The 24,532-nt window shown below is 40.3% G+C and overlaps 1 long non-coding RNA gene across 1 annotated transcript; it reads left to right on the top strand.

Annotated features, from left to right (window-relative positions):
- The first annotated feature begins 3,533 nt into the window (after nucleotides 1–3,533).
- LOC144588453 (uncharacterized) lies at nucleotides 3,534–13,992 on the top strand. The gene is made up of 2 exons (XR_013544029.1): nucleotides 3,534–3,608; nucleotides 9,322–13,992. It is a non-coding gene; the product is annotated as an uncharacterized LOC144588453 (long non-coding RNA).
- Nucleotides 13,993–24,532: the final 10,540 nt, after the last annotated feature.

Below are 24,532 nucleotides of genomic sequence, written 5' to 3'. Positions count from 1 at the left end.
AGAAATACTTCCTACTTTGTGAGAGCTTTGCGTTATTTTCACATCCTTTATCTGAGATGCTTAGAACAGAGAGAATATGCTTGTCTATTTTTGAGTACAAGGTATCCCTGAGCATATGAAGTTTGGATAGGTGTTAGAGGAATGTCAGCACTGACTATCCCTATGGCACACCTATTAGGTAAACAATTTGATGTCTGTCCTTTATCTATACAGTGGTGCCCCACAAGACAGGCGCTCCGTTTGATGATGAAATCGCATCACGAACTTTTTGCGATCGCAAAATGATGTTCCCTATGGGGGAATTTTGCTTTGCGATGATCGGTTCCCTGCTTCGGAAACCGATCATTGCAAAGTGATGATTTTTTAACAGCTGATCGGCAGTTTCAAAATGGCCACTGGGTAAACAAAATGGCTGCCTGCTGTGTTTTCGCACGGATTCCTTGCTGCACAGGCAGCGAAAATGGCCGTGCTATGGAGGATCTTTGCTGGACAGTGAGTTTGAAGCCCCTAAGAACGCATTAATCTGGTTTTAATGTGTTTCCATGGGCTTTTAAAAATTGCATCACGTTTTCATTCTACAGCAATTTTGCTGGAACGAATTAATGTTGATGCGAAGCACTACTGTATACCTATTTTTCAGTATGATGGAATATACATTCATCCTCTGAATATTTAGGGAAATTAAGTATACGCTGTATGGTTTAGTATTTCCTTTTCTTGTTCTCCACTCCCCCAAGTAATTTGAAGGAACTGTCTTTATTTATTTTTAAAATCCAAGGCTTACAGCGTTACCTCGCTAAACGATGACCCTGCTAAATGACAAATCCGCATGACAGTGACTTTTTGTGATCGCTATAGTGATTCGCAATACAGTCATTCCAATGGGGGATTTTTGCTGGACGTTGACTAGGTCTGTGCTTCACAAACTGTTTGTTCACAAGACGACGATTTTTTTTGGCTCCGCAAAATGGCTGCCCTGTCTTTTCCAGACCCATGCTTCGCAGGGCAGGCATTTTTATAGCAGATCGGCGCTCGCAAAATGGCTTCCCTATGGGTGATCTTTGCTGGATGATGAGGTATTTTCCCCATTGGAACACATTAAACCGGGTTTCAATGCATTCCAATGGGGAAAGGGTTTTCGCATTACGACGATTTCGCTAAACCGATTTTCCCGGGATGGATTATCATCATGTGGGGCACCACTGTATTTTGATTCAGTGCTAAAGCTGAAAAACAGACTTCTAGATTCCAAGATTAGTACAGTGGTGCCTTGAGTTACAAACTTAATCCGTATTGGAATGGCATTCGTAAATCAAAATGTTTGTAAGTCAAAGCACCATCTCCGATAGGAATGCACTGAAAACCCATTAATCCATTCTGGCCGAAGGAAAAAAATACCCCCCCCCCCAAATAAAAATCTGCAAGCCCCTGGGGCTGCAAAAAACAAAACAAAACACAAAAATTATCTCACCAGCCCAATCCCACCCTGCAAAAGCCACCCAAAACAGTAAAAAGCAGCACACTTACCTCCCCACAAAAGTGCCTTTCATGCTCACCTGGCCTTCCCTGCAGCCACGCAGCCCCCACTGCCACCGAAGCCACTATCGACGGGGAGCCCTCCGAGAGCTCACCAGGCTTTCCCTGCAGCCACGCAGGCGCCGCCTTCACTGCCGCCGATTGCCTCCTTCAGGCTTTCCCAGGACCCCCTAGGAAAGCCTGAAGGCGGCGATTGGTGGCGGTGGCAGAAGCCCGGGAGGCTGAGCCTCCCTTTTCCTAACCATTGGGGTGAAAGAGCTACAAAGAAGCAGCCTCTTCACCACCAAAGGTTAAGTTTTTTGAATTTCCCGCCTTTTCCCCCTGCCTGTTTCTGTTCGTTTGTCAAAACTCCGGCCGCAAGTCAAAGCAAAATTTTGTGGCCGGAGCTGTTCATTAGCCAAATTGTCCGCAGGTCAGGGCATTCGTAAGTCAAGGCACCACTGTACTAGAATGGGTGGAGAATAAAGTCATGTCAGAGAAAAATTATTGGAAATTGAGTTTTATGCATGCACGAATTGAATAAGCCCAGAATCCTGCAACAAGGTGGATCAGTTATCTATTCCTCTCATGTACTGCTTATAGATATTTCTAACTGATAAATCCCAGATGCAACAGAGCAGGAATCTACATTAGGTCCTCATGGTCAAGCCACTGCTTCCTGGTTAGGTTTACCTAGGTGTAGAAGGGTGGAGCAGGGAACAGAAAAAAAGAGAGAGAAATGGCCTGCATTGATCAGGATCATCTCATTTACAGTAAACTAGGAATCCTGGCTTATTGTCATTTGCAAAGGCAACCCATGTAGATACAATAAAAACATTTATTTATCATTAAGAGACGCAAAGAATTAATCCCTCATCTGGTATAGGAGAATAACATAAGCACGCTTAGTGGAAATATGTGCCTTAAATATCTTGGTGATGTCATTGATATGGATAGTCCCTCGACTCATCCCAGCTATTGCATGTGTAGGTACTATGCCCTGTTCATCCTGTGGCTGTCTTTCTGATGAAGAGCCTCTCTTACTTAGCTAGGCTGCTCCTCAGATGACAGGCACCCAATCTGCTCTGGGATCTGAAGTCTTCCCAGCCTAGTAGAACTGGAGTTCAACCTCCTCAGGCATAGTTTACCGGAACCTAAGGTTATTTCCACTCAACAATGGAATGGTGGGAGAGCTTTTAAAATATACATGCACATTAATAATGGAGAAGGATTTCGAGAGATCCCAGCAAGCAGTCTCCAGGATGGAGACACTGGCACAGCAGCTACTGTCACTCCTTTGCTTTGTGCTTAGATCCTCATGACAAAGCAGCTTATAGGACTAGATTGCTTTAAACCCTACAAAGATAAAAGGTCCGTTAGCTGTAATACCATTCTTAAAGATCAAAGATCTTGAGGCTGTAATTAGTTTTCCAATGTAATTGTCTTGGGCAACTGAAACTAAAATTATGCTTTAAAGTGTTAGATCTCTTAGTAATCACATTTTAACTGGACCATTTTAAAATGTAGACACTTCATTTGTGCCTTCAGACATAGCTGGGCAAGCAATTGTTGGATCCCCCCCCCTTTGCAGGTCATTTTGCTAGACTACTGGGGGTAATGGTGGACAAAATGTTTTCAGACTCAGCTTTAAGCTAATCTTCCAGTAACTGAACACTGCTCCTGGGAGCTAGTGTGTACATTTCATTGTGGCTTTATCTACCAAAAGGTAAAGGTGTATGCTGGGCAACGATTACTGCACTAGAACCAACCTGGGTTCCTTCAGATTTTTCACCAAAGTTCTGGAATGCTATCTTTTCAGAATGTATGGTTGATGTTATGCAATCATGAAACAGCTTTAAAATTCATTGTTCTAATTTGGTCTCAAAAACTGGTCTTGTCCTTTTATTGTTTTTCATGTTTTTAATTAGCTGACTGATTTAAGCGTTTTATTACTATGTCTTATTTGTTTTCATAGGCAATATCTAAACATAATAAAATTAAAACTCCATTCAGCCTTACCCGGCATGTTCAATGATTAAGGAAATCCAAAACATTTCCATGCCAGGGAAGGTAGTGTTAACCTTCTTGGGTTGGTGAGTAAAACCTCTTTCTAATAAAAAAAAATGTGCATGGGAAGAGGACTGTTGCTTTCAGGTGCTTATAGAAACATATATTTTTGGAACTTTAGTTTAGTAGCCTTTTCATTTGAAAATGATGGCCTACCTTCCCAAAGTCAGTTTCACTTGCAACTTCATATTTGGTAGATAAAGTTGCTGCCTGGCTTAATTGTTTGTTTCCTCTAATGAGGCGCTGGTTTTGTAACTAGACATAGCAGGGGAGTTTGTATACCTGCTAAACTTTATCCATATATACTCAAGAACTGTAAATCCTACAGACACTAGCTCCCAGTACCCCTGTGATCAGTATTAGATATGGGGGGGAGGGTATTTGTATTCGTATATGAATATTAATATCCCTCCACAGGTGCAGATAACAAGGGTCTGCCCCCCTGGAGCCAGATCAACCACTCACAATTTTGTCTGTGCCGCAATCTTCACGGAGCCTTCCTATCTCTTCATTGCTTGCAATGGATTAGCCACTTTGCAACTTGGCAGACAGGCTCGCCATCCCGCCTTCTGCCAGGAGTGGCAAATCTATCACAAGCAACTAAGCGATAGGAAGGCTCCATGGAGCTCGCAGCAGCGGCAAAATTGTGAGTGGTTGGTCTGGCCCCAGGGGACTGGATTCTCATTATCTGCACCCGTGGGGGATATTCGTGTTTGAATATGAATACCCATATTTAGCCGCCTAGAGTGGACTGGTAGCCCAGATAGGCGGGGTATAAATCAAATAAATAAATAGTAAGTAAGTAAGTAAGTAAGTAAGTAAGTAAGTAAGTAAGTAAGTAAGTAAGTAAGTAAGTAAGTAAGTAAGTAAGTAAGTAAGTATCCTTAATTATTACCAGCTTTGTCTCCCTTACCAAATTATCTTCCCACCTGCCTCTCATCAAAGGACTCCGGAAGGGCTGATTCTTCAGATACACAAAGTCACACAAGAAGCACCAGTGTGCCTCTAAAATGACAAGTTCTAGTTTAATTATATGAGGGCATAAGATTCACTCTTTAGAACATTGCTTTTCTGCTTTGGTATATCGTAAGATCTGAACAGAAATGCAAAGAAATAAACAGTGGTGGCTCTTGCACCAAGGGAGGAGGGGTTTCAGGATTCTCTCTCTGCTTTGGTTATGAGCTAGAACTTAGTCTCAAATTGTCATCTCATATTAATGAAACTGCAGGCTGGGTCAGGGCTGGATCTCTCGAAAAAGTATGCCTTTCCACCACATAACATACACGGCTTCTACTGGCAACAAGCCGTTTTAGTAGGTTCAGAAAAGTAAGGAAGAAGCAGCACATTTGCATCTAAAGACAAAGTTTGGGATGCTGATCAGTTCAATTGTAACTAATTGGTCAGTTTCAGTCTACAAATCAAGATTTCCTATTTAAATAAGTATGTGGCTCCCCCTCCCCCCATATAGATTTTCTGATGGTGATGGGAAGAGGAGATGGGCTTTGCCCCACTAACCTTTGGTTCTCATTTATATATCCAGTCGGGGAGGATTCTACATAAAAACGACGAGTTTCACACTTGGATCACATGGTTAATATGAAGGTCTTTTGCTTTTGATTGCTAACAAAATATACCAGCTGTATTAACATTATATATAGTAGTGCCCCTTTATTGCAAAAGTACCTGGCAACATTTTGCAAAGTGCATTCGGCATGCATGTGCTGCCATATGCCTTTTTTTTTTTTCAATTTTCTTTTTTTGGTATCCAAATCAGTTCCCCATTTGCCTTTCTAGGCCCAGATGCCAGCTTTAATCTCAAGCCAAGACCCACTGTTAGTTACTTCAGAACTATTTGCCATTTGTTGTCCTTCTCCACTCTGCTGTTTCTCTCTGTTCTTCCCAGATAAAAGTCCAGAGCAATCCATCTTTGTTAAGGTCACAACCAACCTCCTTCTGCCAGCTGAAGATGATGTTATGGGCTTTCTGAGCCCTGACCACCCTCTGCTAAATGGTATGGTTATGGCTACCATCAGAGAAGAAGGAGGACGGGGAGATTTCATCAGTGACAACAGACATGATATTACTGAGTATATATGATGGTGACCACTATGTTGAAGATCAGCAATAATTGACTTGGGTGCAATAACCCATAACTCTTAAATGTTTATTTATACAATAAGAACACCAAGAAGGTGCCCTATCTCTTCCATCTTTCACCAAGGTCTTCTACTTCATTGTTTTAAGTGGTTCTACACTACATTAACCTCATCCCTTTGGTTCCTCTTAATAGCTGGAGAGGATAATTTCCTTTTCTCCATCACCTTTCTAGCTGTCCTACTCTCTCATTGCACATTTGTGTTGGCAATTATACTCTTACATGCCCTCATTAAGGCACTGAACCTTGTGTTCATTTCTTTATCCCCTGCTTCATACAGCAATTTGATATAAATGTGGAGCCATTGTTCATTAGCATATGATCCCTTTAATCCTTCAAAGACGGCACAGGTGGGTACTTTTTCCTCCTTCTTGCTTTCTTGAAAGCTGCAAATGAGAACCAACTTGAACTTTTGTGCCTGAAGTCTTTGTCTTTGAAACAACACTGCTGTTAAACTTAGGAGGCTTGCCTCGTAATAGTTCTAAAAAGAAAGAAACTACTTTCCTTTCAAAATTCTAAGCACATGTATTTACTTTTATCTTGCAAATGGCTATCATGGCACTGCTTTGTCACTACTGAAATGCAACATGAATAATGCATTTCCCAAACAACAAAAACCTTCCGTTGTAAAAATAAATTATTTCAAATAAGACACATGTTAGCCATGCACATGTTGGTGGGCATGATAAGAAAAATAGCTAGAGAAAATTAAATGACCTGTCTACAGGAGGTAGGCAAGATAGTTTCAACCGTCTCTTCAATTTTAAAATTTATGAACCACTGGAGTTCTGGCACTCTCCATCATAACCACAAGCTCTTGCTCATATTTAACAGAATCCAAGAGATGTACTTTCAAAAACATACAAATGGTGTTAACCTTTCTGGGACTATGCCACAAAATAATCTATGTGTGAAGATACGGCAAAATTTATTGCTCCCTCAGTGTAAACATTTTTCCCATATAGAAAATTAACATATCAGGAGAACGCTGAGCCAAAACCTCTCTCTCCCAAACAGCTAGCTTTTTATAATGGTGCCATCGTTCGTAACACTTTAGCGCAGCTACCCAGTGATGTGCTCAGCAGGAATGAGCATATGGGCCTTCAAATGCAGCAAAACTGGATTGCCACAATTTGACGCAAGCTACAGAATGCATATTACCATATGCGGGTGGGGAGGCACAATCCAATTAAGTCGGTAGTGTTAAACTACATAGTTGTGCTTAGTGGAGATTGGTAACTCTGATTTTGCAGGTGCTATGGGGGCATTCCAGGTTTTCTTCCAAATTTTAAAGTTGCTTCACAAAATTCTGAATCTGTTTGAGGGAAAGGTGTTCAGTACCTTGGATAACACCTTTAAATTTAGCATGGATTCATCACCCCCACAAAAATTAGAATCCCCAGCCTCCACTGGCCGTACCTCTGTCTATGGTTGAGACTTCCTTCCACTCAGTCATGATTTATTCCCTTGCATTCTCAAGTGATACACTAAAATCTGTCCTGCTGAAAGTTTCTGCCTTCTTCCAATGATATCAGATTTTGCTTAAGAGCAAAAACAAGAGCCCTGATACTGGTTAGCTTCTGACTCAAAGAAACCTTTCCCTTTAGAACCTACATGAAGAACTGCTGGATAGCTCAGTCATTTAAGTATCTGACTGTAGAGTGATTGGTTGGAAGTTTGATACTCCACTGTGCCTCCTAAACAGTGGCCGTACTTAGTGATCCAGAGGGCCCCTTCCAATTTTGCAATTCTATCATTATCATCATCATTATCATTATCATTGTATTAAATTGTTGGGAAAAAGTCTGCAATGCAGTTACACAAGAGACATATCAGTGAAACTCAACTTTTTCAACCTGGTTATTCTATTTCCACGGACTCCTTGGTGACTGTGTCAAACTCTTCCTTCCATTATTTTTAATATACCTGTACCTTCAAAATACATACAAATTCATTTTTTAAAAAATACTTAGCTAATGTTTCTAATCATTCACCTTTTATATGGTAGCAGTCCTCATCAAAGCAATACTTAAGAGCATCCAAGGCTTTTCAACCTTTCATCTGACTGTTGACTTTTTAAAAATGATCTTTCTCTTTAAAAACAAACCTTGAGTTTGATCAAGCCAAAAGTATGCAGTTTCAAATACCTTTTAGTTCAGTGGTTTAGATATCTGGCTGCAGAGCCAGAGGTTGGGAATTCAATTCCCCACTCGGGCTGGATTTGATTATCCATAGAGTCCCTTCCCACTAGGCAGTTCTAAGTCAGTTTCAGTTTCAGGAAGGCATACACCTAAAGATAGTTCAAAAAATTATTTTGGCATAAGTCGGGACCAGAATGTATAGCTAGCTGTTCAAAATATAGAATCATCTAACATAATCAATTATTGTTTTTAAGAGAAAAGCATTACAGGTACGCCTGAATAGCATGGTTTAGACATCTCCAGAAGCCATAGCTTTAGACAACCCTGGCTTACTGGGAACACAAGATATGTTGGTGCATTTTCCTCTATTGCTCCCACTTGACTCTTCTAGTGAACTGGACTGTCTAGAGAAACTATACCCTGCCCCCATCTATATTTTGATTACACTCTAGCTCAGCCACTCTCAACCTTTTTTGGCCATGGCCATAAACACAATATGAAAGAAATACTGTATAGGCCAAATCAGGGTGATATAAGTCGCATAACAAACTTTCAAGGATGGTGTGTGAAGAATTGTTTCTACTCTTTGGCACCCTTCAAATGTGCCAGGGCCCCACAGGGGGCCATAGGACCCCCTTTGAGAATGAATGCTCTAGCTTACATTGGAATCGGAGAGATATTGTAACAGACAGGGATGTTGGCAAGTCTTTAGTTCCAAGTGCCAAGTCCGAGTCTGAGTCTTTGGTATCAAGTCCTGAGTCCCAAGCCCCAAGTCCAAGTCCCTATTAAAGACAAACTTCCCCCACCCAGAAAAAAACATAGGGAGTGGGTGAGTTCCAAGTCACAAATCAAGTCTGAGTCCCTGGGGGGAAAAACTGAGTCAAGTCCGAGTCAAGACACAGGTATGACTTAAGTCCAACTTGACAGTGAGTTCTGTGACTTGAGTCACCAACCCTGGTAACAGATTAAGGACCAGCCTCCTCAATCCCTTTTAAACCCTTGTTTGCCATAAACTCTTCTATTCAGCAATGGGAGTAAGATTATGAGTTCTAAATTACAAGACTGGCTGACAACTACTCAGTTCATAAAGGCATATGATTGCAGAGGCCTTGAAGCTTACATTTCCAATTTTTTTCTTTAATGCAGCAAAATGTTTTCATGGTGTCTGATTGCTTTTATAAGGAAATGAAAAGTTTATGGATTTTAGCTCTTCCAGATTTTGCTTTGCTGTTGTTCTGCTTATAATATCTATTTTTCTCTAAAATGTAGATATCATGGTTGTTACATTGATGTTGTTTTCTTATGGCACTTGGCTTCAAGAGACACTAAGGCTGAACTAAACATAAACTGCACATCTCCTCCCACTCTCCTCCCATAACTGGACTGTTGCTTCTTAGTTTAACCATAAAAGTTCTACAATACTGTGCTCTTTGTTGTTCCCAGGTAGGGAGGCTCCACCCCTGTTTCCGGCCCTTCTCACCATGAGGTGATTGAACCACCATTGTTGGTCAACATTCTTGCACACGCTGTTCACCTGGAAAGATGTAAGAACTCCATGCTGGCCCACTGAGCCTGGAGATCCCTCCAGCCACGTGGGGCCAAGCAGAAGAACATTGCCTTTTGCTATTTTTCTCTTTCTGTATCTACCTGAAACCTTCTGAATGCTTATCTATGTGAGTAGAATATAGATTTCTTTCTTTTATACAAAAAAAGGCCTCCTGAGTGTTATTTTAAGTGCTAGTATTTGATGAGGGGCGGGTACAAAAGGGAACTTCTAACTATTTCTGCCCAACTGGCTGGCGCTTCCTGCTGTGTGTTTTACTGGAATTCACACGGGTTTCAGTACAAACTCTCAACACTCTTCTGGCTCATGGAGCACGAAAAGTCAAATTGGTCACATAGGACCTAATTCCAACATTTGGAAGTCTAGTCACTGCTATGAAATAATGAGTAATTTGTACATCTGTAGAGAGATGTGAGTAACATGGATGGAACACAATAGAAAAAAAATCACTCCCAGAATTTAGGGAACTAGAGGGTATGTTAAGAGGATTTTGGGTGGAATGTTTTATGCCATCTGCACGAATCCTAAGTGTTCTTTTGAAAAAAAAAGTAACAAAGATATAATGAGCAGTATTACAAACAACATCATGAGAAAAGCAATGAATTGGTTCACCCTTTCCAATTTTTATGGTAATGAGTTATTTTCAGGTTTTTGAAAAACAAACCCTATTACTGATTACTTTGAGGAAGTAAATTTCCATGCTCTGTGTATGGCTATATCTATGGCCAGAATCCTGTTCTGTAAATGATGTGTGTAAAAGTGATGACATCCTTGGTAGTGGAGATTGTCAGTACTGAAGATCTCCTGTTTTGATCCTGGAGCTCACCCAGGTCCTTCACAATCGGTTTCATTGTTTATGAACTGGGTGAATCCTGCATTGGAAGCAGGAACTTTTTAATTATGGGCGGTTTTTCCCTTCCAGTAACATCATCCAGCAGGGGAAGATTGAAGAGTTCCTGCTTCCATTCTGGGTCTCACACACCAAAAGAAGTGTATACGTGTGAGTTTAGCAAGTCTCAGAATCAAAGCCGGAGATCAATTACCAGCAATGGAAATCTCTTTTCCTGTTGATGTCACTATCCTTATGCAAGCACAAAGTATACTACAGGATTTTCGCCCTTTTCTGACTATATATTCCAAGCCCTGGATCCACCATACAGATATCTGTAACATTTCCTCCTGTGAGCTCAGGCTGCCATACATGGTTATCTCTTTCATTTTATCTTCACAATGACCCTATGAGGTAAACCATGATGAAATATCATGGCAAGCTCATTGCCCCCAAATACTGCTGAGCGGGTATTTGAACCCAATAATCTGATACAGTCACTGGACACAAATTAGGAAGTTTATGTGTCAAAAAGAAAAAGGAAAGCACATAAATATACTGGGTTATTTCAGGACTGTTCAGACCTCAGTTCCATTTCTAAGACTCACAGCTTCATCCTTGGTATGGATATTATAGATATTATAGATATCAAATCAAGCCTGGACTATCTCTGAAGGCAAAAACATTTATACTGAGGTTTCTCACAGCATGAGAAGGCAGGATTTTCTGGTAAAGACAATCATGTTGGGAAAAGTTGAAGGTAGCAGGAAAAGAGGAAGACCAAATGTGAGATGGATTGACTTCCTTGAATTTGCAAGAGTTATTAATGGTTGTAGAGGACAAAATGTTTTGGAGATCATTCATTCATAGGGTCACCACATGTCAGAAGTCATTTCTAGCTTATGATGCTCTTAGTAGGATTTCAGAGGTATGTGAGATTCCAGGAATGGTCCTACCAACACCAGCTGAATTAAGTTTCCATGGTCAAGCAGGGATTTGAACCCAGGTCTCCTGACACTACACTGACTCACAATATTCCCAGCACTTGAAAAAAAGGATATTGGTGCTCATTTCAGGTCAGCTGGTCACTGATTCCATGCTAGAAACCGTATGGTTTATGTTACTGGAGCGCAATGGAACTCTCAGAAGTTGAAATATGAAAAGCAGCATCCAAAAGTTGGTGGGGGCAATGTGTGAAGATTATGTGCTTATTAAGAAGGGAATATGGATATTGTTCAGCTGTCCTTGTCAAGCTGCTATAAAATACCTCAGCATCTGAAGAGGAAAGGAAAGATTAAACTAATCCTCTATGCCTGCACATTAGTCCATCAGTGAATTAAACCCATTATTCAAAGTGCAATGAAACAATGTAAATTCAGAACCCATCACATCCAAACTAGACATTTTTTGAGAGAGATTTTTCTTTCACATGCAAAGAAACGTACAAAAGTTTATGCATCTTCTCTGCACTCCTCACAGTTTTAACCATCAATCAAATGTGTGGCATGAGACATCAAACTAAATGCCAGTTGTGCATAAGGATAACTGCATGATTAATTAGTAAGGTTAATTAAATTCCTTTGCAGCAACATGGTTAATATTGAATCTGAATGACAAAATGGAAACCTACCAGGGGAAATGTTAAAAACTATTAAGGTCATCAAGGTATTCTTCCTTTTGCAGCGGGGGTTTTAGTTTTGAAATAGGACAAAGTTTTGGCACAGGTGTTCTTAAAAACAAGCCCATCAGTGTAAGGATGGCCACTGTTGTGGTAACTGCCACTGGCTGAAATCCAGTAGTAAATTACAGCTAGAACCAGCCTCTTGAATCAATGGGGAGGTGGCGATTCGACACCTCTGCAAGTTCCATCATGACTTGGGGTGTGAGCACACCGGAAAACAGATCACATTTTCGACTGCTTGTGGAGCTGTTCATTGCAATCTCTTTGCCAGCAATAACATGATGCACGTGATACTTCTACTTTGGGGGATGAGCTGGAGTGATTATCTGGCAGATGGAAGGGTCACTTTGAGGAAGGTCGCTGGTGTCAAAATGACCCTTTCCAGTGTGTGCCCTTGCAGCTGTCTGATTGTACTCTTATTATTAGATTTCAACTACTGTACTCTCTGCATTCAGTCCTTTGTGACCTCACTGTTGACAACTCCAACATCAAATGTATTGTCAGAGGAGCCGTGCCCCCTGAGATTTTCTGTTCCGTTTATCCTTGAACAAAAACGTATCAGCATTTGAAAGTGGGATAAAGTGAAACTGACAGATTTCTCCCATTCCTAGTCTTACCAACGGAAGATAATCATCCAATGAAGGGAACTCAGTCCATGAAAATGCATACCCTAATGCATATGTAGTCTACATTCAGCAGACTAATATGATTACCCTTCTAGAAATGGTTTCCTGAATAGTGTTGACTGCCAGTGAGATGCAGAGGCAAGTAAGCATGATGATTTTTGGAGGAAACTGTTTAACTGGCTTGGGCAAAGAAGGCGGGCTGTTGCTTTGTTTGTTTTGCATTTGGTTGGTAAGGACAAGCTATGGGGTCAAATCTGTGAATATATAGTTTGCTTTTGGAAGGCCGGTGGTGGTTTTGTTTTGTTTTGTTAAAAAAAACTCTTTGCATGTTTGTTTCCCTGATGCTTAGGTTTGTAACATAAATGCAACTACAGAAATCTCTTCGTAGCATTCGATAGTCACTGAGCACAAGGACACTGAATTGTGTGAGATTTTGCTCTGGGACAGTAGTTTCCAACCCTGGGTAACCCAGGTGTTCTGGTACTGCAACTCCCAGAAACCCTGGCCAGCAAAGTGGTGAAGACTTCTAGGAATTGCATTCCAAGAACACCTGGGTTATCCAGGGTTCGGAACCACTGCTCTAGGAGAGCCTCCATTTCTTTGATTCCCACCCAAAGAAAAGGAGAATATAAAACAATGTTATTCATGAGTACACCATTGTGACAGATACCTGCAAAAATTAATCACATTTTGACATTTGTTAAAGCAGGAATGGATTTTTTAGGCTTAGTCTTTGATCACATTTTTTTGTTTGGAGGAGGAAAAAGAAAAACAACTGGCTGAATCCAGACTTGGTCATGCTCAATGAAACTTGTAGAAATCAATACAAGTTAGTTATGACTAGCACATCTACTCAAAACATAATTGAGTTTGCATTTTACCTAATGCAGTGTATCAAAAATGCAAGCAAGACTTGTTCCTTTACAGTAAAATCCTATATACTGACTCAAAAAGTCAGATTACATCCAGAAGGCTTTTCAAGAAAATAAACCAATAAATACAACAAAGATTCTTAGGACCCCCTAAAGACTGAAAAGGGTTTTTTTTTGGGGGGGGGCTTATGGAGGTTGAGTTTTGATTGAGTGCATCCTGCTTCTTCAGATGCATGAAGTGGGCTGATATTCATCAAAACTGATATCAGATAAAATGTGTTGCCTTTAAGGTGCCCAAAGCCTCTGTGTTGTTTTATGATTGACACAACCTAACATGGCTATTCCTCTGAAAATGAAAATCAAAGGGGCCAACTTCTGAGGACATCAGAATGGAAGGATCAGTACCATGTTACAGTAGTTTCTATGGACGGAAAAGAGCAGATACGGATTAAATGGTTTTCAATGCATTCCTATGGGAAATGCAGATTCAATATAATAACTTTTCAACTTGAGAACCACCTTCCAATACGGATTAAGTTCTTAAGTAGAGACCCCACTGTATCTCTCCTGTCCTGCCCATTACTATCTTAGAAAGTTATGGTAGAAAGGCAACAGAGAAATGTTTGCAGAGTTGTGCTTGAAGTTTCTATTGCAGGAGCTCACAAGAGTTTTTCAGTTTAAAATTAGCTTGCTTATTCAACCATTCAGGCAGCAACAATAGACACTTCAGTTCAAATACTTCTAGCAACACAATGTGGTTTTTCTTTTCTATGTATGCAGAGTTTTTGTCATCTCTGTCTATTGTCTATTTCAGAACACTTAAAAATTCATCGTGTTTAAACTATAGCTAGTTGATCTGTTCAATTAAATAAAGGACACTTTATTTACCTTTCTTGCTGCAAGAAGAAATAAGATTTGCCAAGGAGGAATGTGCAGTTTTCTCACACAAAATAATTAACAGTGAGTGTTGTTTACACAAGTGATGAAATGAAATATTCGAAAGAATCTGCATAGAAACATTTTATTTATTTCCCTTCTCCAAAGAAAGTTACATGAGACAGAATAGGCTTAAAATTTTGGTGTTCTGAATGAAAAATAAAGTTTTATCTGTGAAATTGAGTTTACTGAAATTTTTAATATATAATCTTCATCCTTCTTGCCTATTTACCAAACTTACTTTATTCTCACAACTCTGTGAAACAGATTAGTATGAGAGCCAAGCTATATATTTAAGATAGTGATGCTGTAAAAGAAGCACATAAAATAACCTAATCTAACAGAACCATTTTCGTAATTCATAATTAACAATCCATGCTTTGTTTTATTAGTTGTGGTTTCAGAAGAGGTAGCCATGTGAGTCCGTGCTAACATGTCAGGCAAAAACAAAACAAAAATGGAAAAAAGAAGACAAATATGTTGTGGTACTTTTATGACTAACTGGTGTATTTTAATGTGAGCTTTCCTGGACAAGTCCATTTCTTCAGAAATGATAGTGCGGTTGCCTCACTCTGCAGTCCTACTGTCCTATCTGAAGAAGTGGTCTTGTCCATAAAAGCTCACATTAAAATACACCAGTTAGTCCAAAGGTCTCGCAATGTTTTTCTCTTCTTTGTTTTATTAGTTGCCATAGGGACATAAATATTAACTTCATTTAAAGGCATGAAACCTAAGTGTCTGAAATACTAAAGCAAAGTGTGCTGCTTATATACCACCCCATAGTGCTACAAGCACTCTCTGGGCGGTTTACAAGTTAATTATGCAGGCTACACATTGCGCCCCCGCCCCCCCCCCAGCTAGCTGAGTACTCATTGTACTGACCTCAGAAGGATAGAAGGCTGAGTCAACCTTGAGCCGGCTACCTAGGTTTGAACTAATGGGCTTCAAATTCATTTGAAGTGTTAACAGTAACATACTTTGGGCCTGAGAGATGACCCAGGTTGTCCAATGAACTTCATGACCCTGTGTTAACCTTAAATTTATAGTTCTATCCATTATTTACCAAATGTTGGTTACTGGGACCTTATATGGATTTCAATCCTCGTCTGACATGTACAAGGAGCTTTCATTCTTCATCACCTACTGTGGTCCTGGATCAAGTCCCTGCAGCTGGTATTGCACTGCAAAAAGACAGTTCACATTAATTTCAATAGGATCTCCAATTTTTATGGTGGTGATAATACAACCTTTAGGTCTAAGGAGTAATAGTAATTAATTGGTTTTCTGTCTATCAGAGGCCTTAAAGCACATGAATATAATTATGCATTTTTATTTAATTTTAAAACAATTGAACCAAAGGCCAGATAGAATGATGTCGTTTGTATTTCTTATTGGACTTTTAATCAAAAGAAAGACGTCCAAAATGTTGGTAACATCTTAGATTAATTTCTGAGACCCATACACCATTGTCGCCATTGATTTTTATTATACTACTGAATATTTTATTTGTTATGGTTTATGTGGCTTGGTTTGATGTAAGTTATCAGCTGTCAGTCTTAGGTTGCCTTTTCTGTTTTAGCTCGTGGTGTCATGCATTTTAATTTTTTATTATTATAATTGTTATATGTTTCGCCAAATTATGTGAAACATGCCGAGTAGTGTTCTCACTAAGCTGGGCAGTCTATTAGCTCAATGAATCAATCAATCAATCAATCAATCAATCAAACAAACAAACAAACAAACAAACAAACAAACAAACAAACAAACTGAGGTGCTGTCACAGAGAAAGCTGTGTCTTATGTTGACCAACCTAACCTATTCTTTATAAGATGTTTGTACCTGTTTTCAGTTGGGATACTGACAGTAATAGCTAAATGATAACCGCAACGCCAGTGAGAGTTCTATGCAGTCTTTTACATTATAAGTCTTAGCTTTTCTATTTTAGATATTTCTAAAGCCATTTTATATTAAAATTATGTAGTTATTGGACTAGTTGTTTTGATGTACATTTTACTACTTAAAAGGGAAAGGATTTGCAATTCTTTCCTTTACAAGGGAGAACAAATTATGTATGCTACTTTGCTTCTATTTCATCTTGGGTTTAGATATAAAAACATTCATAACACTTTTGGTTATTAAAAAAAGCTAAGAAATAATGATACCAAAAGGGAGGAGGGTAAGCATTATGACCGGAAACAGCAGGAACCTAAGAATATCATGGAAAGATGACACAGTAATGCTGGACTCGTTTATTAGCACAATAATTGGTCTCTTTTAAATATATATGGAGTTTTAAGAAGACAATTTTCTGTCATTTATCTCCACACTGCATGGATACCATTACACCTTCCTGAATAAAATGATCAGCATGAATTATGCAGATTCTTGATTGTGTCATCAAGCACTCTTGTACTATGATAATAGCTGTTTGATGCTTTGGAAAGCGACCCTCTGCACAATTTTCTCAGCTAGAGCTGAAATTTGTAAAGGGAATAAATAATAGAAGCTGATTGTGAGCCCCACCAGCCCTTTGCGGGTCAGCAGGCACTCCCTCTTCCATCCTTTGCTCCATAAATGAGGACACAGGTGTTTGTAACAAAACTGGGTTTATTCAAACAAGAGGGGGATCAACAACTGTAAGTGTTTAGAACTATCCCAGACTAGTCTCAGTCCCTGCCCAGGTGTCAAGTCCTGAGTCTATAAGTTCTGAGTCTATGGCCCCTCTGACTAACACTACTAGGAGGTGTGGTTTTTTTTTTGGTGCAGTCTTCCTCAATGAGGTTGGCACTGTTGAGCTGTCCAATGGCTTATGCAATAGGTAGGACTTTCAGGCTCACATTTAGACTGGCCTCTGGTTCCCAGTTTTCTTGGATCATTGCTTGCTGAGTCTGGTGAGGTCATTGCTGCTTACTCTGCCATTGTTATGCTTGGGTTGCCATCAATTCTCTGGAAGCTCCCTCCCAGGCTTGGCTGTGACGCTCCCTCCTCTCCGATGCACCCCAATAGAAAAGGCATGGAAGAAGACAGGGATTGAGGTACCTTTCTGCCCCATCCTTGGGCATCTTGAGTGGGACCAACCCCCAAGTCCAAGCATCCTCCTTATAAATGTACTCCCAGTTCCTAAGTGGCTTTGGGTCTTCCAGGAGAGCCACATCTAGGCAGTATATCTCCTCTGGGTCCTTGATGACATCCTTCCACAAAACCCTCTTCATCCCTTTCCATTTCCTCCACTACCACATCAGGGAGTAAGTCCCCAGTCCGTACAACCTGGTCCACCTTTCCTCTGTCTTCTCTACATTCCTCTCCTCTCTCTCAGGTAGGTAGGTAGGTAGGTAGGTAGGTAGGTAGGTAGGTAGGTAGGTAGGTAGGAAGGAAGGAAGGAAGGAAGGAAGGAAGGAAGGAAGGAAGGAAGGAAGGAAGGAAGGAAGGAAGGAAGGAAGGAAGGAAGGAAGGAAGGAAGGAAGGAAGGAAGGATGGATGGATGGATGGATGGATGGATGGATGGATGGATGGATGGATGGATGGATGGATGGATGGATGGATGGATGGATGGATCTAATTTGGTGGTAGAGAGGACAAAATTTAAGAATGCTAAACCCAGGCAATATTCTATATTGATGGAAACCCCACTTTTTGTATTGTATCTAAAAAAGGAGGGGAGGAAAGTGACTGCTCCAGGCTAGTAACATTACTCAGAGGCTTTGAGCTATTGAAATAGGCAGGAGAGATGCTGGGCTTCACTGGAGAGGTTGTCAATCCAGGAAGGCTTGTTCAGCAATGGTCTTACTACTGTCTCCTTTAGGTGTCTTGAGAACTTTGGCCTGATGTAAGGAGGCATTCACCACTTCTTTTATCCACTTAGCCAATCTTTCCTTGGCTGCCTCCGTCAACCAGGAAGGGCTCAGCTCTACAAGGATCCTGACAACTTCTTCAGGCTGTAGAAATAGAAACTTACCCATCATCACCAGACAAACAGGGGCAATGTTTAATTCTGTGGCAACAACAGAATGCAAGTGGGAGTGCATTTAAACAATTGTGCCTGTAATGTTTCATCTTAATTTTTTTCAGTGGTCTTCTGAATAGTTTGTGTTTTATTTTTTGTGGTCACAGCATAACAGGACTTGACTGCTTGAGACAGCTCCATTGGACAATTGTGCAGATGCAGTGGTGGCAGAGGGAAACAGCATTTCACACCACCTCCATCACATAATAGGCTTTGCATGGGTTCTGGTCCTTGTTTGACTGGACCTGCTCCAAGTCATTTACTACCATCATTCTAGCCTCTATCCAATCATTTTATCACAGCCAGTGCCATGTAAAGTAAACTAGGGGCTAGTTTGGCATCACTCCATGGGAGGAGTCACTTAAGAGCGCTTGTGTCTTCTACCTTGGTCTTTGTCTCCAATTCCAGAGGTTAACTAGGGCTTAACTAAAATCACCTGCTGAGGTGACTCTCCAAGGGCCATGAGGACACCATTTAAATCCATCTGTCTCATGGGGCAGGCCATCTTTACCAGCTCCCCACCCTGAAGGAGCTTGGTGTTCCAAGAAGTCCTAACCCCACCAAGTAATTATTTGAAAATTGAAATGCACAGAGTTTCTGTACTGCCAGTTGACCATCATCTCATGGAAAGGTGCAGATAATTGGGACAGACATACAGTTCTCAGAGAGGACATGAGGTCCTCAGCCACTCCTGATAGGGTCAATCAAAAAGTGGATGTATTACAAATCAGCACTTCAGCTGAGCTAGTGTCAGCTCTGCTGGGTTTCAGCCATCTTGGCTAGTTGAATTGTGCCCTTACTCAGAAGAGGTGCAAAGTGAGCTGAAGAGACACACCTAGTTGTATTTGGAAGCTCCCCAAATTTTCTTCTCCTATGAGAACTCTGCCCCTTTACCACTTTCCAGCAAACTCTTTTGATCTGGAGGAAGACTTTTCTGTAAGACAGGGAAGGTATTTTCACTTCCCAAGGAGGAAGGCAACTAAAAAAAGAGAGATAAATAAATGTCAGATAAATCGACATTTGAATTCCTGACCATGTTTTACAATCATTTGTTTGCTTTAACCATATTGGTGTATTATTAGTTATAAACAGTTGTGATGTTTTTGATTTTTAAGAAATCAAAGAAATATATAGGTTAGGATCCTGTTCCATTGTTCCACTTGTGCAGCCACCTGTTGTGCAAGTGACTTGACATTTTTTGACCTTGCGTAAGGATGTACCCGACAGGATTTTTGGTTTTGAGCTACAGCTTCTATAATTCCTCAGGCAACATTTGCCAGCTGTGGAATTCTTGGAGCTGTAGTCCAAAACACATCTGCACACTGCTAGTACCCGTGCCTGCTTACTCAAGTACAAGCCCCTTCAGTTTAAACCATTGCTCTCTATGATCTCTGCTTCAGCAACAGGTAATAAGCAGAACTGTGCCAGTGCAGCATTACGCTCAGCCACCATTCAGCACGAATGCTGTCCCTAAGAATTATTTTATGCTGGTTTAAGATTATCACCATGCTGGATTTTTGCTACTTCTGTTACACTGCACCTCAGATATGTATATATGCCTCTCTGCTGAGGCATGTGAAGAAGTAGGCTGCAGTTCTCAACAGCTGCAGCCAAATGCAATTTCTTGATAGTGCCACAAGACTCCTTCTTTGCTGCAGCAGGCTACAGAACAACATGGTTGCCCTTCTGGAAATTTATGCTCGGCATTCATTTGATATAAGAAGAGACTTACAGCACAATCTAATAAATGATTATTCAGAAGTAACTCCTACTGTGTTCAGTGGTACTTATGTCCAGGTAAAAGTGTGTATGATTGCAGACTTAAACATATATTGGATTCAGAAATTTACTGGGACTTCCTGTCAAAGTTGTTCAGTTTTGTGATGGATGTCTAGATATATTTCTCTGAGTTTTCACATTATTGGGACTATTTTGAAAAGGCAGGGTTCTTTTACTGGCATCATATTTCTCTGTTAATAAAACACTCATGCTATGACAAACGGGTTCATTCAGCTGTGCTGAATATATATATATATATAATGCTGATTGAAGGCCTAAGAATTTCATCCAGGTCAGCACTGGCTAACAGGTGCTACAATTCATTGCTGCTAGTCTTTATGGGCTTTAACTCTCACAATATTGTCACAGAAATTCTCCGTTCTACATCAGAAAGACATGGAGTTTGGAATGATTATGGAATGTGCTTTAAAAAAAGTGATTTTTCAGAAGTAGTTTACCTGCTTTTTCTTCTGGGGGCATCCTGGGACTATCCAGCTTACTCAAGGATACACAGGTTGGCTCTTCTCCCAGGAGGCACAGAGTGGAACCAAACAATCAAAAAGGCTACTCCCTGTTCCTTTTTAACCACTAGGCCAATGCTAGGCCACACAAACTTCCAATTTAGGATTTTTTTTCCCTCTCCCATGAGTCACATTTAGGTGTAATAGTGAAGAGAATGGTACATGCCTACTCTCAAGGTACATGGCTTCTCCTGCAAGTGGAGGGCAGTCCTTCTAAGGTGAGTTTATTATACATTTTGCAAAGTGGAGGAATACCAATCTGTCTTAGATTCTTTTTCAATTGGACTTGGAAACACAGACTGAAACCCTCACTCAACTAGGAAGCTTGCTCAGAGACTTGAGGCACATCACTTTCTCTCAGGCTACTCACTTCAAGGAGTTGTTGTTAAGATACAGTGGGATGGGGAACCATGTACACATAGCCTTGAGCATTTTGGAAGAAAGGTGGGATGTAAACCTTTGTTGTTGTTTTTAAATCTGCATACAAAGCAATATGGTGTTTCTGTTGCTTGAGCATTACATCAGGCCACCGCAGAAGGAGCAATGAGAAGTAGAGCACAAGCCATCAACTCAGTTGAGGAAAAAGTCCCATGCGATTCCTCCTTTCCTTTAACAGTTTACTAACAAAGGGTTGAATTCAGTTGTTAGTCTCAATCGGTGTAAACCAATTGGATCCATATGACTTACTGTAAGCTTAACAACTCCCCTTGATTCAATAGGTGCACCCTGGTTGGGACTAATGCTTGGACGTAGCTCAGTTGATCACTGGAATAACATTTTACCTTTAAGAACTGATGCATGATTTTGCTTATTTTTTTCCTTGATCAACTATTTTCTTTTTGGCTCCTGTAGATTACAAGCTTGAGGATACAGGTTGTCTTTTTTGTTACTGCCCCAATCTTAACAGTTTTTCATTACATAATAAATTGTTTGCTTGTCAAACTCCACAGTTTACAAGTGGTCTTACACTCACAGCCACACTTAATGTATTCCTAGGTGTATATATTCACATCTTATTTACACACGCACATACATTTATATGCATGTATGCATGTATGTACACACACACACACATACACAAAGTATGACCCTAAAGTAGACTCCTATTGAACCCAACTTCATTGGTTCAATTGATAAAACATGGAACCTTTGCCTTTTAATTAGAAAGACTATCGCTCTTGCAAAAAAGTGCAATCTTGACAAAAACATCAGAGTGCATGGCTGAGGAGAGAAATATTTATTTATTTATTTATTTATTTATTTATTTATTTATTTATTTATTTATTTATTTATTTATTTATTTATTTATTTATTTATTTATTTATTTATTTATTTATTTATTGTCCTTTTCCAATTTCTACATGCTCATATGTTACAAACAATATAATACAAAGGCAAGGGCAGGTGATATCTTAACGAAACCACTAAGAAACTACACATATATCACTGCTTTTCACCTCTCATGGGCTCCTTACCACAGAGTCAGAGGTGGTATGAAAAACACACAAATGTTCCAAAGATCATGGTCAAATATGCAGGCAAGGCTTCTCTGCTTCATGCACATTTCAAAGTGGGGGCAGCAGACTCAGGTCAGAGATGCAGTTCCAGATTGCACCTCTGCTGGTATGGATTGGAATGTCCCTCCGAATTTTCTAAATCATTCAGCACTAGAGATGGGGGCATTTGTATTCACATACAAATAGGAATATCCCCACACAGATGACGTTAATGAGGGTCCAGACCCATGGGGCCAGACAGTCCACTCACTGATCTTCCATGGATGCGGACAGCACAATTCTACGAATGGCTCCGCAGCATGCGATCCGCTCACCACTCTTCAACCTTGCAGTTAGCCTTGTCGTCCTGTCTCCTGCCAGGAATGGTAAGTAGATCACACGCTGCAGAGCGATTCATAGAATTGCACCATCTGCATCCATGGTGGATTGGTGAGTGGACCCTTGTTAACGCCACCTGTGTGGGGATATTCATATTCATATACTGTGGCGTTCGCCCTTGTGGCAGCTGCTTGTCCTTCTGTCACAGAGGCTCATGTCATGTTTTCCTCTCCCTGCCACCAGTGGATTACCTCAATCCACAATATAAATGACGTCTGTCAGGACACTTGTCTTGTGAACACAAACAGAACTTATTTATTGAAGTGAAGCGGATTGAATAATAACAGAAGTCCTTCAGATATACATTATACACAAGCAAATCATTAACAGTTCTCTCAGTACATACTTCTTTTCCCTTGCAATGTCATTACCACCATCTCTACCTATTTTTCTAACCAGCCTTATCACTCAGTATCTGTTCCCTCTCTCTCTGACTAACTAGCCCTATCTGACTCCTCCTTTTCCCACCCAGCCTCATGTAGCTGCTGACTTGCCTCTTTAGTCCTCTCATTAATTCATGCAAATTAGCTCATGAATATGGATGGCATAACTGACGTGGGCAATCATCACATATACGAATACCCCCATCTCTACTCCATACACTTTGGCTGCCTATAAGAGGGTTCCTAAAAATGGGATGATTTCTCTTTTGAATTTGCTTTAATATTGTAAGATGCCTTCAGTCTTCTTGGGGAGAAAAACTGGGTATAAATACTTTAAATAATAAATAATTTAAAAGCTGGGTTTAAATATTTTAAATAAATTATAAATATGCAATTTATTTATTTATTTATTTATTTATTTATTTATTTATTTATTTATTTATTTATTTATTTATACCCCACCTATCTGGTCGGTATGACCACTCTAGGCGGCTTACAAACATGTAAGTATACAGCAAACATATACATATAATAAAAATATCAACAATATACAGTAAACAATAAGCAATAAATAACAGACAATAAACAATAAGCGATTCTTCAAGATGGCAATATGACAAAAATAGTAAAAGAAAGAAAGATTAAGTGCTACCTGGAGGGAAAGCCTGCTTGAACATCCAAGTTTTTTAATGGGTCTTAAAAATACCCAGTGACGGGGCCACACAAATCTCTGGAGGCAGGTTGTTCCAGAGGCGAGGAGCCACCGCCGAGAAGGCCCGAATCCTTGTTTTTTCCTTTCGGGCCTCTCTCGGCGTCAGGCTCCTCAACCTCACCTCCTGGCTCGATTGAGTGATACGGGTAGTTCTTGGTGGGAGTAGGCGTTCCGCCAAGTATCGAGGCCCTAAACCGTTTAGGGCTTTATACATAAGCATCAACACTTTGAAGTTGATGCGGAAATGAATAGACAGCCAATGCAGTGCGGCCAGAGTGGGTGAGGTGTGTTGGTATTATCATATAGATAACAATACAGCAATATAATCAGTGCCACCTGAGAGACTCATTATTACCTCACTCTATTCACAGAAGCAGGATCCAGCAGTGATCCTGGTACTCTGGCAGATGACATCAATGTTTCTGCTTTGAAAAAAAGTTTGAGAGCTTGGTTCCCTTGCCTTTTCCCTCCAACTGGCAATGACAATCAGAATTTGTCCTGTTAGCAGACACATTGGGCATGCACACATATCACACTGCAGCTCAGCTTTTCCATTCTGGCCACATTAGACAATATTTTGCCAGTTATCATCTTGCGGAAGATCCCCATGAAACACGCTTGACATTTTACAAGAAGGCAAACGTTTTTGGGATTGTATTACATTCATTAGTAATAATTTCAATCCACTGACTAGTGATTATATCATAAGTGTTCCCTTAGCTCAGGAGCCCTCACCTCCACATCATGATAGTTGCACTATAGGACATTCATTCAGTCTGGTCTAGCTACCCAGAGGAAGTGAGTTATAACAAGCAGCAGGTTGGCATCATGGTATAGGATTGGATTAGAACAC

The sequence above is a fragment of the Pogona vitticeps genome, chromosome 3, assembly GCF_051106095.1.
Source record: "Pogona vitticeps strain Pit_001003342236 chromosome 3, PviZW2.1, whole genome shotgun sequence".
Classification (NCBI taxonomy): Eukaryota; Metazoa; Chordata; class Lepidosauria; order Squamata; family Agamidae; genus Pogona; species Pogona vitticeps.
Note: the sequence above shows the minus strand (reverse complement) of the source record. Positions and strands in the feature narration are given on the sequence as shown.